General features: G+C 35.1%; 1 long non-coding RNA gene across 2 annotated transcripts; it reads right to left on the bottom strand.

Annotated features, from left to right (window-relative positions):
• Positions 1–2,830: 2,830 nt before the first annotated feature.
• Positions 2,831–13,491, bottom strand: LOC148680741 (uncharacterized). Of its 2 annotated transcripts, XR_015942902.1 has the most exons (3): positions 13,459–13,491; positions 10,544–13,225; positions 2,831–5,662 (listed from the first exon to the last, which is right to left on the bottom strand). It is a non-coding gene; the product is annotated as an uncharacterized LOC148680741 (long non-coding RNA). The 2 variants fall into 2 exon arrangements; XR_015942901.1 differs by lacking the exon at positions 2,831–5,662 and having other exon boundaries at positions 9,046–13,225.
• Between the last annotated feature and the right edge of the window lie 4,286 nt (positions 13,492–17,777).

Below are 17,777 nucleotides of genomic sequence, written 5' to 3'. Positions count from 1 at the left end.
CCGCGAAGGATCCACCGGTTGTATACTTCGTTACCTGGGAAGTGAAGGATGCATTTTTGAGGCTGCGTTTGAATTTTTTTAAAATGAAACAGCCTTCGGCGCGCCACGATTACGCATCGCACTTCGAATGCATCATTCGGCGGATGCAGCCTCTGAAATGAGACACAGCTTTTGTCTGCTGTGTTAAAGGTTCAGGACACCCTGGAGAACTTTTTTTTTTATTAACAGATTTGTGTGTGTTGAGCATCAGTTAAGACAATGTTAGCACCTGTCAGCTTTAATTGTGGGGAAAACTGGATAATGTTGAGCTTTTGTCAGCTAATTTCAGCTTCCGGGTTTAAAATGATTTTTGGGGCGGGATCAAAATCGGCGACGTAGCGCAGAACTGCAAGTGCAATGATGACGCGTCGGTTTCTCATTATTATTCATAGCGGAGTTTTCTTATCCTATGAGAAGAGCCGTCTGCTTAATTATTCATCAGACCTGCCAGACCTGCCAGAGTCAAGCCTGAGCTGAGACACAGACCGACAGTTTTTAGCCGTTCATGAAGGCTCATATGCGTTTGTTTCCATGATCCACGGGGTTTGTTGCATGTTTTCCCCCGCGATCTTGTCAGGGCCGATCATACAGCAAAGCTGTGTGTGCTGCTTGCATTTTTGTCGGGAGAGCAGCACGAGAATTAGAGAATGGCGGACGCTGTCTTTTATCAGGAGTTCGTTCACATTCAGACACATCGCCGTGCTGCTGTGTTCGCCTAAATCCTCCAGATTACCAGCAGGGCTAACGGTTAAAATAGACAGGTCAGGAGACCTGCTGCACTGAGTCTGCTGGATACGGGGATTGAGGGAGAAGTCCTCATTTATAGGGTTTACCTGAACACACTTATCTTTATAATGATATAAATTGTGGTTATGTGTATATGAAATAACGAATAACAAATGTAGCAGGGCATTAAATTACTGTTCATTTCTTTGCATTTTAACTTTGTGAACTATAAACTCAAGCGTCTCCTCACGGTTTGTCTCATTTTGTGAGCTAACTGACAACAACAGTTGTTTGCTTACGTTCTCCCCTGCTGGCCACGCCCACTCCTGCCCGATGCTCGCGGAGCTCCACGCCCATTAATCATGCATCTTTTGAAAAAAATCTGAAGTAGACTTTAACCGAAAGTGGGGGGTGTCATGGCCCTTTAAAAACGATATAACTTGGAAAACATACTTTCCACAATGTGTTGGTGTGCCATTGATACAAACTGGGGACTTGAAGAGCAAGTGTCATTGTAGAAATGTGCCTAAACAGTTTAATATATTTTAAGTCTAGTATGGAAAAATAATATATAACTGTTGCACTTTAGTTTTGACTGATGACATCTGTTTAGAGATAAAACAGTGATGTAGTCCACAACAATCACATTTCGGCTTAACATTTAACAGCCACAACTGGCTATTATATAGTAGTCCCCTTTTTGTTTGGGGCTACATCAACATAAATACCTTTTAAATTTAATTTAATGATTTAAAAACTCCTAAAGGCTTTCCATATTTCATTACCGGATAAATATACACTATCAAACATTAATCTCGTTTTTTTTTAGGTTGTTGGCTTCAATTTGATTGTTATTTCATAGAAAAATTCATGGCCTGCACTTAAGATGGAATCTGAGGTAATGGGGTAACACTTTTTTCTGTTATTGCTTTCTTGATAACATATACCACATTCAGGGGCTAGTTTCTTTGAGGGGGTAGTAGATAAACTAGGTTCACAAAATGAATATGGCTGTGTTCCCTGTCTGTCATTGTTTTAAGATTTAGGTGTATGCAGAGTTCCAACGGAAAACCAGAACCTGCCCAACACATTCTACTCTGAGCTTGACCAACACCTTCTTAGCCTAATGACCCTGTTCAGATAGAAGGCAGCCAGAACCGGGAAGATATCAGATACTTTAAATGAAATCCTAAGAATCCATGATGAACACGTAAAAACATTGTTGTGCATTTTATAGTCTAAAACTTTATTAAAAGATTAAAAGTTTGAAAAATTTGATGATTCAAATGAACTTTGAACACTACACCACTAAAACATTTTGAACACATTTTTTGTATTTGTCTGGTTTTGTATATCTGATTATATTGTTTAACATTTACAGTTCAATTATATACAGTTTTCTTTTTATCGTTATAGGAGTTCCATGATGTGCACATCAAGTGTGTCACTGTTGTTCATGCTCTGTGTATCTACGTGAGGAAATCACTGGGTTTTTAAGGACCTGCATGGTGAGTATTTAAAAAAAAAACATTACATTACCACACCAAACAGTTCTTATACATACATGCATATATACATTCATTCATTTTCTTTTTGGCTTAGTACCTTTATTAATCTGGGGTCACCTCAGCGGAATGAACCGCCAACTAATACAGCATATGTTTTACACAGCGGATACCCTTCCAGCTGCAACCCATCACTGGAAAACATCTATACACACTCATACACTATAGACAATTTAGCCTACCCAATTCACCTGTATCGCATGTCCTTGGACTGTGGGGGAAACTGGAGCACCCGGAGGAAACCCACACGAATGCGGGGAGAACATGCAAACTCCACACAGAAACACCAGCTGACCCAGGAGAGGCTCGAACCAGCGACCATCTTGCTGTGAGGCCACATCGCTGCCTACTGCGTCATTGCGTCGCCATACTTACATGCATACAGTACATTAGTCTTATTCTGTCTTTCCAACCAAATAGTTTGTGCGATTTATTTTCTTTGACCTCACTGTAAAATTATTTTAGTACTAAATTGCTTTAAGCAAAACTAAGCGTTTTCTTTTTTTTTCTTTTTTAGCATAGTATCAATTTATTGCAACTTTTGTTTACTGTTTGCTAGGCTGACTTGACCAATCTTCTGTTTTTGTTTTAACATCTTGGCCTGGCAATTCCTCGAGTTTTATGTAATTTGTTTTTGTGAAAATACTGGTTAAAAGGTTTCTGCATTTTTTTCTCACAATGTGCATTTATTAATGTTATTTGTAATTAATACAGCTCTTGTTTTTAAGAGTTGTTAAGTACAGCTGGTATACCATAAATTACCATATAGGTAATTTAGTTTTAAATGGTTCATGTTTTTGTAAAAGTTCATGCAGGTTCGTGAATTTTTAATGTCAGAGGTGTAGTCTTAAATCTGCTTTTCAGGTTTTATCCTTTTAAATTAGCACTGCAGTGTCAAATTTAGTTTTGATTATTGTTTTTTAAATGTTATTCTACTTGTACAATACAAGTTACTGGTACTTAAAACAAAAAGACAAAGACAATAATAAATATTGAGTAGATTCAACTTAAAATGGTTCTTTGTGTACTTATTTTTTTATGTAATGTTAACTTAATGCCATGAAATTTTAAGCAAAATTTTAAGTTACTGTAACTTAAAATATTTAAATTGGTTTCATAACAAGTTTTAATTTAACTGTAATGAAAAGGTCTAAGTAGCATGTAATCAAAATATTTGTTTTGAAAACTTAATTTTTTTAAGTTCATGAACTTAAAAATTTTGAGGCAACGAGTTACATCGTTACTGTAAACCCATATTTGGGTTTACAGTGTAGTAGATAACAGTGCTGTGCTAAATTTTAGAGTTTAGTTTGTGAGTGTGAATAGTAATTTATTTATTTTGTATTGCTGCAATTATAATCAAGTGCTTAATTTTACAATTTTAAATAGATTTTATTGATAATTTAATTTTTAATACTAACACTACTTTCATTATACGTATTGCTACATTTGTAGGTAGTGTAATATTAATTGTATGATTTAAATATGATATTAGTGTAAGGTTATGTTGTTGCTTTATAAATTTTTGTTTTGTGTCACAAAAGTATGTTGTGTTTTTCTGTTTTAGGTGAACATCAGTGCTGCAGTTAAATGAAGCCAGAGATGCATACACCCGCAGTAGTCAAAAAATGATGACCAGGTCTTATAAGGTTGCCGATGCGACAGACAGCATGTCCCTGACTGTATGGGGTGGGGAAGTACTTAATGTTGCAAAATGGTACACCCTCACTAATGTGTCAGTGCGGAAAAGCCGAGGTTCGAACCAGCAACCTTCTTGCTGTGAGGCGACAGCACTACCTACCGCGCCACTGCCTCGCCTACTCTACAATTATATTTTTTATTCTGGCAAGAATAATAGCAAAAGAAACTTTTAATTATTTTGCCCAATCAACAATTGACAAATTATTGTCTGGCTAGTTTTTGTCCTCTACCTTTGAGCTGAAAATGCAATAATGGTCCAACAAACCTGTCCATTATCACTAATAAAGCCTAGAAATTGGACATCAGTATACTGTAAGCCGACAGGTTCATATTTTCTTTTCCAGTTATCAAAGACTTAATTTGTTACTTAATTTTTGTTACATTGCTTTAACTTCAAAAATATACACCAGTGTAAAACCTACAAATGGTGGAAAAACATATTCTGTAATATTAAAACCACCTGGGTCTCCACTTTTGCCATGGCCTCTTTTTTGTTGTAACACACTTATCCCCTAGGTTTTTCCAAACTTTTTAACAAAACACTTCCTTTCCACGGCTGTTACTATTTCTAGCCAAGAATTATTGGTCAGGTTATCTCTATGGTGATCACGCATGGTTGGATCGATAAGATGTCTGTACAGTTGTACTGTTTCAGACAAAATCCCTTTAAAGTGACTCCTATTCAACTCAAATCAAACGCGGTGCCGCATGAACTCTTCACCCAAAATCATGTCGCGCACTTCCAAAGTGAACCTCCGCAAACACGGCAATGACGTCACATATACCGCGCACACTGAGCTATGGCATGCTGGTCTTATTTGTAGTTTTAATACCGCAAATTACATTAGGACTAGTGAAATAAAGAACTACACCACCACGATACCAAGTGTTTTGTCCCTTCCCCTTTTTGGTCTAGGGTTGGGGAAGGAAAATAACAAAGAAAATTAAAATTTAGAATTTGAGAAAAAAGAAGACCAAATTAATGAATTGTGTATAAATTAAATAAACAAATATTGAGGGAACACTTCAATCCTGCCTCAGAAATGTGAAACAACCACAAGAGTAAACTTATGTTATTTTATTATTTGGTTCTTAAACAATAAATGAAGCATAAATCTTCAGGAGAAGGATTAACCAAAACAAGTCTAGCTCAGGAGGAGTACTAAATAACATAATTTCAGGTAAAAGAAAAGAAACAACACAGGCTTTCCTCAACTCCCTTACTATCAATAAACACAGTCAAACAATTACAAAAATAAAAATGGCACCCTCTCCCTACAGCTTAAATTTTAATATCAAAAAGTCAGACAAAGAAACAATACAATTAACTTTTACGTACCACACACAAAAGAATATATGTATTTAAATAACAACTAAGAAAACAGACACACTGCCTGTAAAATTCCACAACGCAAAAACAAACAAGTTTCTCAACACACAGAAACTAAAATCGAACTCACTAGCCCATTAAACTCCTTTTTACAACCAACCAGATCAACACCCACAACGTATGACCACAACAATCATCTTCTTCTTCTTCTTCTTTGGGTTTTACTGGCGGTTGGCAACCAGACTTATAGGTGCATTACCGCCACCGACTGGAATGGAGTATGGAACTAGTTGAATACTTTCTGAAGTGTATAAATTACATGAAGGGAGAGAAAGGGGGAGGAAATTGTGAGGGGAGGGGGAGAGAGGGAAAAAAAAAAAAAAAAAAATTTTTTATAATAGTAATAAAATTTAATAAAAATGGGGGATGGGGTGGACTAACAATTCTTCTGATATTATCTCTATATTCTTTCCTCTAACTGGGTTTCTTTAATAAATTTTATTATATCATTATATACCTCACTAGATTTGTTTCCTAATAAACCTGCCAATGTAAAATGCTGAAGATTGCTCTTTTTAACTGACTGAATAAGATTGTTTCGTTCTTTATTATATTTACTACAGTGAAATAAAATATGTTCTATTGTTTCTTGTTGATTACAATGTATACATTGCCCAGTTGGGTGTTTCCCTATTTTATGTAATGTATGATTGAGTCCAGTGTGACCTATTCTCATCCGAGTTATAATACTTCCTTCCCTACGATTTCTGTTCTCCTTCCTCCCAGTTCCAACTTGTTTCTGTATATTATATAAATGTCTACCTGTGTCAATGTTATCCCAGTGTACTTGCCATATTGATTGTGCATATGTTCTTATCATGATTTTAGCTTCTGCTTTGCTCAATGGGACTTCTAGATTTACTTTACTAATTCTGAGAGCTTGTTTGGCCAGAAAGTCTGCCTTCTCATTACCTTCCACACCTACGTGAGCAGGAACCCAAATGAAATATAAAGATTTGCCCTTCATTTTAATATAATATGTCTTACTGAGTATATTATTAAGAATATCCATTCTGTATGATGACCTTCCAGATCTTATACTTTCCAGTGATGAAAAGCTATCTGATGCAATTACTACATTATATATGTCATTCTCCTCAATCCACTGCAGGGCAATTAGTATTGCAATTAACTCTGTTGTATATACTGATATATTATTACTTATTCTTTTCTTAATATGGTATTGATTAACTGGGATATACACTGCTGCGCCTGTATGGCCTGTTTGTGGGTCTTTAGATCCATCTGTGAATAAAAATATTGATTCTTTATAATTTTTTTCTAAATAATTCTGCACTATATATTTTGTTGGAAGAATATTACTGTTATCTTTTAACTCCTGTTGTATATTGAGATCTACTTTAGGTAATGGAAAAAACCATGGCGGAATATATGGGATTGGGACTGCCTTACAGTATTGCAGTTGATCTAATCCAATTATTCTGGCTTTTGCCTCAGCTATCCATCCGAAACTTATGAAATTAGTTTCCTCATGCTCCCAACATTCTAGTAATGTTCTTTTTGTTGGATGTGATTCAATTTGTCCCTGAATGTTAACCCAATATGCCATCATTAATTTCATTCTCCTAATGCTTAAGGGCATTTCTCCCATTTCAACCTGCATTGATGAAACTGGTGAGGTTCTAAATGATCCACTACAGATTCTAAGGGCCTGCGCTTGTAATACATCTAGTTTTTTGAGGTTTGACTCTGCTGCCGACATGTAAGCTATACATCCATAATCAAGGACAGATCTCATGAGGGCCCAGTATATATTTTGTAGTGATGTTCTACTCGCTCCCCACTCTTGCCCTGACAGGCAACGAAGTACATTAATAACCTTTTTACTTTTTTCTATGATTTTATTCAGATGATCCTTCCATGTCAGCTTTTCATCGAACCAAACCCCAAGAAACCTTACAGTTTTTACTTGTTCTAGTGGTTGTCCATATAGTTTTAAAGCGAGTGATATGGTTTTATGTCGTCTTGAGAAACAGATGACCTGAGTTTTTGCAACAGATAGTTTGAATCCCCATTTATTTGCCCATTTTTCTACCTCAAATATTGCATTCTGTATTTTCTTTTGTACAAATGACACATTCCGACCTCTAATCCATAGTGCCCCATCATCTGCATACAATGATTTTCCTATACTTTGTTCAATCTGAGAGAAAATGTCGTTTATCATTATATTGAACAATAATGGGCTGCAAACACTACCTTGAGGAGTTCCATTTTCCACTGTGTATTCATGTGAATATTCTTTTCCTACCCTAACTTGTATTTTTCTTCCAAATAAGAAATCCATGACCCAATTATATGTTTTGCCAGTGACTCCTAAAGATTTTAATTTAATCAGCAATCCCTCTTTCCAAAGCATATCGTATGCCTTTTCTATATCAAAAAAGATAGCTATCACAACTTCTTTGTTAGTCTGTGCTTTCCTGATGTCTGATTCCAAACATAATACTGAGTCCATAGTATTTCTGCCTCTGCGGAACCCACTCTGATATGGAGAAAAAAGGTTTTTGCTTTCTAAAAAATATGTAATTCTTTCTGTAATCATTCTTTCCATTATTTTGCATAAGTGGGATGTCAGTGAAATGGGTCTATAGCTAGAAGGATCTGATGGATTTTTCCCTGGTTTAAGTATAGGTACTACTATAGATTGTTTCCATGATATAGGTAATTGACCCATATCCCAAATTTGATTAAATAAATTCAGTACTATTTCTAGTGATGCCTCTGACATGTGTGACAACATTTTATAGCATATTTCATCCTTACCTGGGGCAGTTTGTCTTGCACTAATGATTGCTCGTTTTAATTCAAACATATTAAATTGTAAATCTAAAGGATTTTCTGTTGTTTTTACTTTCTTTAATAGATCAGGATATTTAGTTAATGTAGTATTTCTGCATTTCCTAGCCTCTTCAGAGAGATTAACTGAACTATGTACATTTCTAAAATGTTGGACTAATAGTTCCGCCTTTTCTAGGTTGCTGATCGCTACTATATCGCCATACTTTAACACTGGTAATTCATAATTTCGTCTAACACCTGCCATTCTTCTAATCATACCCCACACCTCTGATAATTGTACCTCTCGTCCAAGACTATTGCAATATTCTCTCCAGAATATACGCTTTTGTGTTTTAAAAGTTTTTCTTAATATTGTCTGAGCCTTTTTATACATGATCATAGCTTCCATTGAATGGTGTTTTTTAAGATGTCTAAATGCTTTATTTCTTGCTTTAATAGCTGCTTTACAATCATTATTCCACCAAGGTACATTTTTAGTACAACCAACTCCTTTACTTTTAGGTATTATTTCTTCGGCTGCTTGAATTATTTCATTAACAATTTTATTATTTAAAATGTTTACATCTCTCTGGTTTATTATTTGTATTGTCATAACTCTCTTATCACATAATTCTTGAAATTCTTTCCAATTTACTTTCTCCAATTTCCATCTTGGAATTCTATCTTCTTTTTCATACATTATCTTTAATCCAATTTTAGTTACTACTGGGTAATGGTCACTACCTATTGTATTGTGCTTGAGTACTTTCCATGTGCTAACCGCTGCTAATGAACTACTAATAAATGTTAAGTCTAGTACGCTTTCTGTATTTTTAAAACAATTATACCGTGTGCCTTCACCATTATTTAGACAAACTAAATATTTTTCATCTATAAATTCTTCAAGAAGAATCCCATTTGCATCATTACTATTACTCCCCCATAATGAATTATGTGAATTAAAATCCCCACACCATAAAACACTGTCTTGTCGTACACCCATTACTTCTTCTAATATGTTTTGATTTAATTTATCACAGGGATTATAATAATTAATAATGTCTATACATCCTCTATCCGTCCATACCTTGATTAAAATTGATTCATACTTTGTATTTATTTGTTCTATCCTAAACTTCATTCCGCTTTTTATAAATGTTGCAATTCCTCCTCCTCTGCTATGATTCCTATCATTTCTAACTATATTATATCCCTTAATATTAAAATCTAATTGAGGTTTTAACCATGTTTCTTGTATGCATATTATATTAGGTTTCTCTATAATATTATCAATATATTTTTTTAAATTCTTGGCCATTCGTAATTAAGCTTCTTGCATTCCATTGTAAAATGTTTAACATTTAAGACGTTCCTCCCCCAGGCTGGGATGATTGTGTATCTTCATTTAAGATGTCCCTAACCGTTTCCCAGAGCAGATCCTTCACATCCAGGTATTTTTCTGCTGATTTGATTATTATTTTGATTCTTTCATTCCTACTTTTCGTTTGAGCGGAACAATTTATTATCTCTGCCATGAATATTACAAAATCATTTTTGCTCACTATCAGAGTTTCCGCTTTCAGTTGTTCACATTTTTGACATGTCTCTGCATTTTTGTTCCTGTTTTCATTTTGTTTAGACACAGTCATAATTTCTGAAACCTTTTTTAATGCTTCCGCATAGCTGATTCCTTGAACAGCTTTTACTCTTTGTACTTCTGCCTGCCTTTTGCTAACCTCACACCCTCGATACGCTGAGCTATGATCCCCTCCACAGTTGCAACATTTCAACTTTGCACCCTCTTCACATTTTCCATATTCGTGTTCCCCACTACATTTACCACACCTTTGCTTTCCCTTGCAAAAAGCTGCTATATGTCCAAATCTCTGACATTTATAACACCGGAGGGGCGGGGGAATGTACAGTCTTACATCATAGCACATATACCCGATTAATATCTTTTTTGGGAGTGTCTCCTCATCAAATGTGACCATAACAGAAAGACTATCACAAGCACTTCCATTTCTGTTTGTTCTTAAGCGTTTAGCTTCGACCACATTTGCATTTGTTATGCTTGCTTTCACTTCATCTGCCGAAACATTGACAGGAATTCCTGTCACAACGCCTTTAACATATCTTTTCCCATTTGTCTTGGAACATTCTACTTTTTTTCCATTGATTTTATTCACCTTACTTGCTTTAGCTTGCTGTTTTTCATCTTTACAGAAAATCAGTATCGATCCGTTTCTCAAGATTTTTGCACTCTTTATTATACCTATTTCCTTATGCAGTGTTTTGGTTAGTTGTATCGGATTCATACCTCCAAATGTGTCCCCTTCTTGCACAGGTTTAGCAAATACCTTGTATTCCACTGTCACAGTTTCCTCTAGGGCTAAGCATCTATCCGAATCACTTTCATCAGATTTATTTCTTCGTTTCTTTTTCCGTTTGTTGTTTTTAACCATGTCCCATTTTTCATAATTCCCGCAACCTACTTCCATATCTCCTACTTCATTTCCTGATTCGTCACTTCCGTCTGCATTCTCCTGTCCACTCACATTCCAGTTGTTGCCAACCGCCTTGGAGTCTATCCACCTTGCCATCCTCCCCCCTTGACAGAACTCAAGGAATCCCACCCACACACCACGCCAAAATAAAAGTCTTTTTTGTTTAACTTTTTTTTGCCACTTACTGTTGCCTTATTGATACATTTCTCCCTCGTTTTCCTCTTTCCACTATATCTGCTCTCTCTCTCTCTATCACACACACACAGCGAGAGAGGCACAGATAAACAGTATTTGAAGTTGATCAAAACCTTTAATCTAAACTTTTTTACGACAATTTTGAAAAACTTTTTTTAATCCACTTTATGATGACTTGCAGGTCTAAAACACACCACTATTAATATCCAAATCTCATTCCTGTAATTATGACATCTACTTTCCTATTTCTACAACTTCATAGGCTATATTTAGGGTTTTAGTGCAGTCTAGGCACTCAGGCATTGTCCACCACCTGTTTCAATCCCCTGAGAACTTTGCTTATCTTCAGAACACAAATGAAGACTTTTTAGATGAAATCTGAGAGTCCCAAGATGCTTAAAGTCCAGAAAAGGAACCAAAAACAAGTGGTTCAATTGTAATGGAGCCCCAAGAACACTTTGTGCCGTTGAACCATAGTTGCTGTTTTTTGCTGCTGTATTCTCCAGTATATCTTCATTTGCATTCAGCAGAAGAAACTCAAACAGGTTTGGATCAAGTAGAGGATGAGTAAATGACAGAATTGTAATTTTTATGTGTACTACCCTTAATGCTTCTTAAAGTAAAGGTAAAGTTAAATATTATTACTGAAGATATTGCTAAAGAATGGCAGGAAACAAAGAATACAGATAATAAGAGACGACAATTCATATGAAACGGTGCCATTTCTACATTGCAATTTTCTAAATTCTCATTAAGTACAAATAATTAAAAAAAAACTACAACTTGCAAGATATCTTAACCCTCCAAAACAGCTATTTTCTCACCTCAGGCTCAAAATCCTTATTAATTGTTGCGTTTCTTTAGGCAAGAGAGCCTCTCTTGTACCACATCGTTATGCACAATATGTATGATATTACAGTAGTAAAAAAATGAATTGCTTTTTAATTTTAAATGTTTTCCAAATAATAAAATGTCCTCTTTTATGCAGCTATCAATAAAAAGTCTGTAGTTTAATTACTTTTTTATTATAAAAATTTTTACTTTAAAAATAAATTTGACATCTCAATTGCCTCATTGTTTTCACTGAAAAAACAAACTCAAAAAATACAAATCAAGTTACATTTTTATTCATTAAATCCACACAGCAAGAACATCATTCAACATTAATTTATGTAACATTTCATTTACTTTTCATAAACCTTTTATGAAAATGACAGTGTGGCATCTGCTGTGACGGGGTTGTTCACTGTGACAGGGTGTTAAGGACAATATGTTTTAAAAGTAATTTAACCAGTGTAAACCTTTTAACAGGTTCATTATTGAAGTAAAAAATATATATTGTTTTTATTTTGGGGTATGTAAAATTAGACCGAGGCAGTGGCGCAGTAGGTAGTGCTGTCGCATTACAGCAAGAAGGTTGCTGGTTCGAACCTCGGCTCAGTTGGCGTTTCTTTGTGGAGTTTGCATGCTCTCCCTGCCTTCGCGTGGGTTTCCTCTGGGTGCTCCGGTTTCCCCCTCAGTCCAAAGACATGCGGTACAGGTGAATTGGGTGGGCTAAATTATCCATAGTGTGTGTGTGAATGTGTATGGATGTTTCCCAGAGATGGGTTGCGGCTGGAAGGGCATCCGCTGCGTAAAAACTTGCTGGATAAGTTGGCGGTTCATTCCGCTGTGGCGACCCTGGATTAATAAAGGGACTAAGAAAATGAGCGTAAAATTGAAAGATTAAAATTAGACCAGAGGTAAGATGGACCACCTCGGCTGGATCAGTTGGCATTTCTGTGTGGAGTTTTCATGTTCTCCCTGTGTTGGTGTGGGTTTTCTCCGGTTTCCCCTACAAGTTCAAGCACATGTGGTATAGGTGAATTGGGTAAGCAAAATTGTCCTTAGTGTATATGTGTGAATGAGTATATGTGTTTCCCATGATGGAAGGGCATCCGCTGTGTAAAACATATGCTGGATAAGTTGGTGGTTCGTTCTGTTGTGGTAACCCCAGATTAATAAAGGGACTAAGCCAAAAAAGAATGAGTGCTAATGTAACGCTTTTCTTCCTGATGACACAAATCACTCAGGCGGACACAGAGAACTGCGTTCTGCGTTGTTTATTCTGTAACAGAAATATACATCCTCTGGCAACAGTATGCATTTAAACATGCATAGCCTTTCTGTATTCAGCAACCATTTTCTGCTGTGTTGCCACATAAAGTCATTTTAACAAAACATTATTTATTTACAAAAGTTCAACATACCTGTAACAGAAATATACATCCTCTGGCAACAGTATGCATTTAAACATGCATCTAAAAAAACCAAACAAATAGTAAGAAATCCCCCCTGCACATATTAATGTCATCATTCCAGCTACACATAGTATGAGCAAATTAAACCACACAAAGTTTGTCACACACGGCAATCATTTGACGACAGATTTGACCTAAAACATCACTTAATGTTCATATTTGGCTTGTATGTGTTATTAATATGTGTTAAAATACAAAATTTGTCACATTTAGCTGGAGCACATTTTACCTACCGCCTTTCTGCATTCAGCAACCATTTTCTTCTGTAGGCGGGGCTTTGCAGGTGAAAAAAACAATCAAACACTGTTGCCACAAGAGGTCTCCCAACAACCACAAAATAAACATAATAACCCATTTTGGTGAAAGACAATTAAACATTATTTTAACCCTGTTACACTGAGCACTGTATGTCCAATAATGTTTAATCTGAACTGTGTACTACTCTTGATGGAAACAGATCTGTCTGCAATTGTTATAAAATGTGATTTTTTTTTTTATTTTTATTAAAAACAGATTATGATACTATTGAAGAATTTGGTTTAGGGCAAAATTTTTCGGCATGGATTAGGATGTTATATCTTTGCCCCTCTGCCTCAGTCATTACGAATAACAATATATCCTCTCCTTTCCTCCTGCATCGTGGTACCCGACAAGGCTGTCCACTGAGTCCGTTACTTTTTGCTATTGCCATGGAACCTTTAGCAATAAGCATCAGAAATCACCCACAGATCTCTCCCGTGATAATGGGAGATGTGAGACATCATATATCTTTATATGCGGATGATGTTCTTCTTTTTGTTTCAGAGCCAGAAAAATCTTTGCCCTCTCTGCTTGATCTTATCAAAAACTTTGGCAATATTTCTGGATACACAGTTAACTGGCAGAAAAGTGAATTTATGCCGTTATACGACAACATAGATATAGGTTTTATAAATAGTCTCCCCTTTAAAACTGTTAGTGAATTAAAATATTTGGGTATCATTGTTCCTAGACATTACAAATTTTTATATGAAACAAATTACAAAATCATGATAGATAATCTGAAGAAAGATATAGAGACTTGGAGAGTACTTCCTTGCACAATGATCTGTCGGGTTAATGCAGTCAAAATGGTTACACTACCTAGATTCCTTTATTTATTTCAAAATGTTCCTATTTCCCTGACTCAAGCATTTTTTAAGTCACTTGATACTCTGATCATGCCGTTTATCTGGGGATTTAAAGTACATTGCATTTCAAAAATGCATGTTTGTAAAGCACGTAGGGTAGGAGGCCTTGGTCTTCCCTGTTTTCAGCATTATTACTGGGCAGCCAACCTAAGGGCGCTAATGTTTTGGTGGACTGCATGTACTGGGAAGTTTAGTGGGACCACTCCTGCATGGTTGGCAATTGAACTAGACATTCAGGAATCGTCCCTTCCCTCTCTACTTTTTGCAGAAAACAAACCTATTAGAACTTTCAAGATATGTAACCCTATTGTTTTAGACTCTCTCAAGATTTGGTATCAACTTAGAAAGATTTTTAAATTCCCTCAGACCTGTAGTCTTACCCCTATTGCTTACAATCATGCATTTACTCTCTCACGATCAGATAAAACATTTTTATCATGGAAAGATAGTGGAATTAGAACTATAGGGGATCTTTATATAGATAACATTTTTGCTTCATTCACGCACCTTAGTGAAAAGTTCGGGTTACCTTCCTCTCATTTTTTTCGGTATTTACAAATACGAAACTATGTTAAAAAGAATATTTCCAATTTTGAAACGTATAAAGAACCTGAATACCTTTATTCATGTATGACATTGGAACCTAACTTAAAGGGTCTTGTCACTAGATATGTTGAATATTTTAATGATATCAGAATCCTTACAACAGAAAATCTAAAGATGACTTGGGAAAAGGACCTGGGATTAGAGATCTCAGAAGATAACTGGACTAATGATCTTTAAGTTATCAGGTCCTGTTCCATTAACTCCAACCTCCAGCTTATCCAATATAAGGTAGTCCATAGACTACACTATTCCCGCACTAAATTACACTCAATATACCCCTCTGTATCGCCTCTTTGTATTAAATGCAAGTCCAATGAAGGTACACTAGCACACACATTTTGGTTCTGCCCAAAAATATCAAAATTTTGGACGGAGGTGTTCTCTTTTTACTCTGAAGTACTAAGGATTGATTTTCCACCTGACCCTCTTATTGCAACATTAGGCTGGGCTCCTCCCTTTGAAAACTTTAGCTTGGATCAAGTCCATACAGTTCAATATGGAATGACTATGGCAAAAAAGGTAATATTATTGACGTGGAACAAAGAGTGTACACCTAAATTTGAGACATGGCTCACAGAGTTTTGTAATGTACTACACATGGAAAAAATTAGATATGAGATTGCAGGTAAACCAAAGAAATTTTCAAAAATTTGGAAGCCCTTTTTTGAATGTTTACAGACTGATCAATGAAAACTGATTGGTATGGAAGATTCTGTATCATAGCAATGTGAACAAAATACTAATTCTCAATAATTAGGTATGTATAGGTTTTCAATTATCCAATTTTTAATTTTTATTATTATTATTATTATTATTTTTATTAATCTCTTTTCCTTATTTTATCATTTTTTCTTTTCCTTTCTCTTGTTATCTGTATTGATTTGTACTCATATGTATATATGCTCTGTATGTCATGTACATATACAGATATTTGACTGAACTTGTGGATATGTGCAGGTATAGATTTTTCATAGAGGAATATGATTAGGTATCTGTACAGTTGTGGATGTACATGTGCATATGTATCTATATTTCAAATATGTTTCTTTATTATTATTTGCTGGCATGGGGGGGGGGATTTGGGGTTTGTTCTTTAAAATGTGAAAAACTTTAAATAAAATATTTTTTTTTAAAAAGAAGACGAAGACCACACCAGTCTATGAGGTAACATTCAGAGGTTTAGAATAAGATTTTTATAAATACGTTACGTTTTTCTCTTTCAGAGCTCCTTTTTCTTTTTCAGTTCCAATCTTGTCCTATTCTTCATCCTGGTTGAGGATTTTTGCTGTCCTTATCCGCTTGTACGGGTTAGCTAATTCCTCCTCCATCTCTTCTGGGGTTTCTGGAAGGTACGTTAAGTAAGTTAACAATATAATGTTAACAGGTATAAATTGTTAGGTCTGGGTATATTACGTTAGCAATGTGCTAGTAATTACTAATATGATCTCGACTTTAAAAATAAAATAAGCATTTTTTTGATGTTACAAAGCAATTTACAGATTTAACGTTAAAGCAGAGCAGTAATTAGAGCACTTTAACAATAAAATAACTTAAGAAAAGTACTTTACCTTCAGAAGAAGGTTGGTGACAGTTGACTAACAAGCATTCGAATCGGCGATGTGAAGCAATTCAGTTCTCAATGATTCAAATCTTTTTTCTGAATGATTAATTTTACCATTTATAATGCAAACCACACTGTTATGCCACTAGGTGGCAAAAACAAGCGTCTTTTTAAGTGTGATAGACTATCTGTATGAACCTGTAAAGCCGATTTATTAAAACACAACTATTCCACAAACAATGAATTTATTTTCTTATAGAAAAAAGTCTATAAAGAATGTTTGTTTTAATGTGTCTACTCAAGTGCATTTTGCCAAATAATACACCCACACACATATCATTATTAACTTAAAATATTGTAATTATTATACTTATTGGCAGCAGTGTCTGATTTTGCTTTTATATCTTATTTTTTTAAATGTTTAATAAATGTTTATAATAATTTACTAATTAAATTTACTCTAACATTGCAGAAAACACATTATGTTTACCAATCACACTAAGACTAACCCCAACCCACTTCTTTTTAAAGGATAAAAATGATCTACAGAGTGTACTTAAACGAAGTGGCACCAGTTCCAGCTGCCACAAAAATGGCAATGGACACATAATAAAATAGGTTGCTCAGGTCAAAAAGATGGAAAATCAGGGATAACAGCAACAAACATTTTAAAAGAAAGAGGGAGACAGTCTGTTGAACTCATAACATGAGTTACATAAACATCGTTTAACATGTGTCTACCTCAGCTCTTGCAGGTTTTTTTTTTTTTGCATCCAACCAAATGAAATGAAAAACCAGATGAGAGATTGACATTTTTAATAAATGATAAATAATAAATTTTAAAAAACCTATAGAAATGAAATGTAAAAGTGTACAGCTTGTTTGTTTGCATAACTTGAATGGTTTAATGTAATGGTTGATTTTTATAATTGCCTATAATCTATTCGTATACTTTAATTTATTTATGCATTTATTTTCTTATTTTTTGCTTGTTTGTTGTATTGCTTATCTGTTAGAACTCATATTGTATTGCTATCAACACCAAGTGACAGAATTTCTTTCTGTCATTCCAATCACAACAAATAACTAATGCAAGTCCTGCAGGAATTATAAAATCCTGCAGGATTTGTCACTTGCTTGGATCCATTGTAAAACCTGCAAGAAATTCCTGCACATATCGTCAATGTGTCCTGCAGGACAGCAGCTTTCCTGTAGA

Source organism: Danio rerio, chromosome 4 (assembly GCF_052040795.2).
Source record: "Danio rerio strain M-AB ecotype USA chromosome 4, GRCz13ab, whole genome shotgun sequence".
Lineage (NCBI taxonomy): Eukaryota > Metazoa > Chordata > Actinopteri > Cypriniformes > Danionidae > Danio > Danio rerio.
Note: the sequence above shows the minus strand (reverse complement) of the source record. Positions and strands in the feature narration are given on the sequence as shown.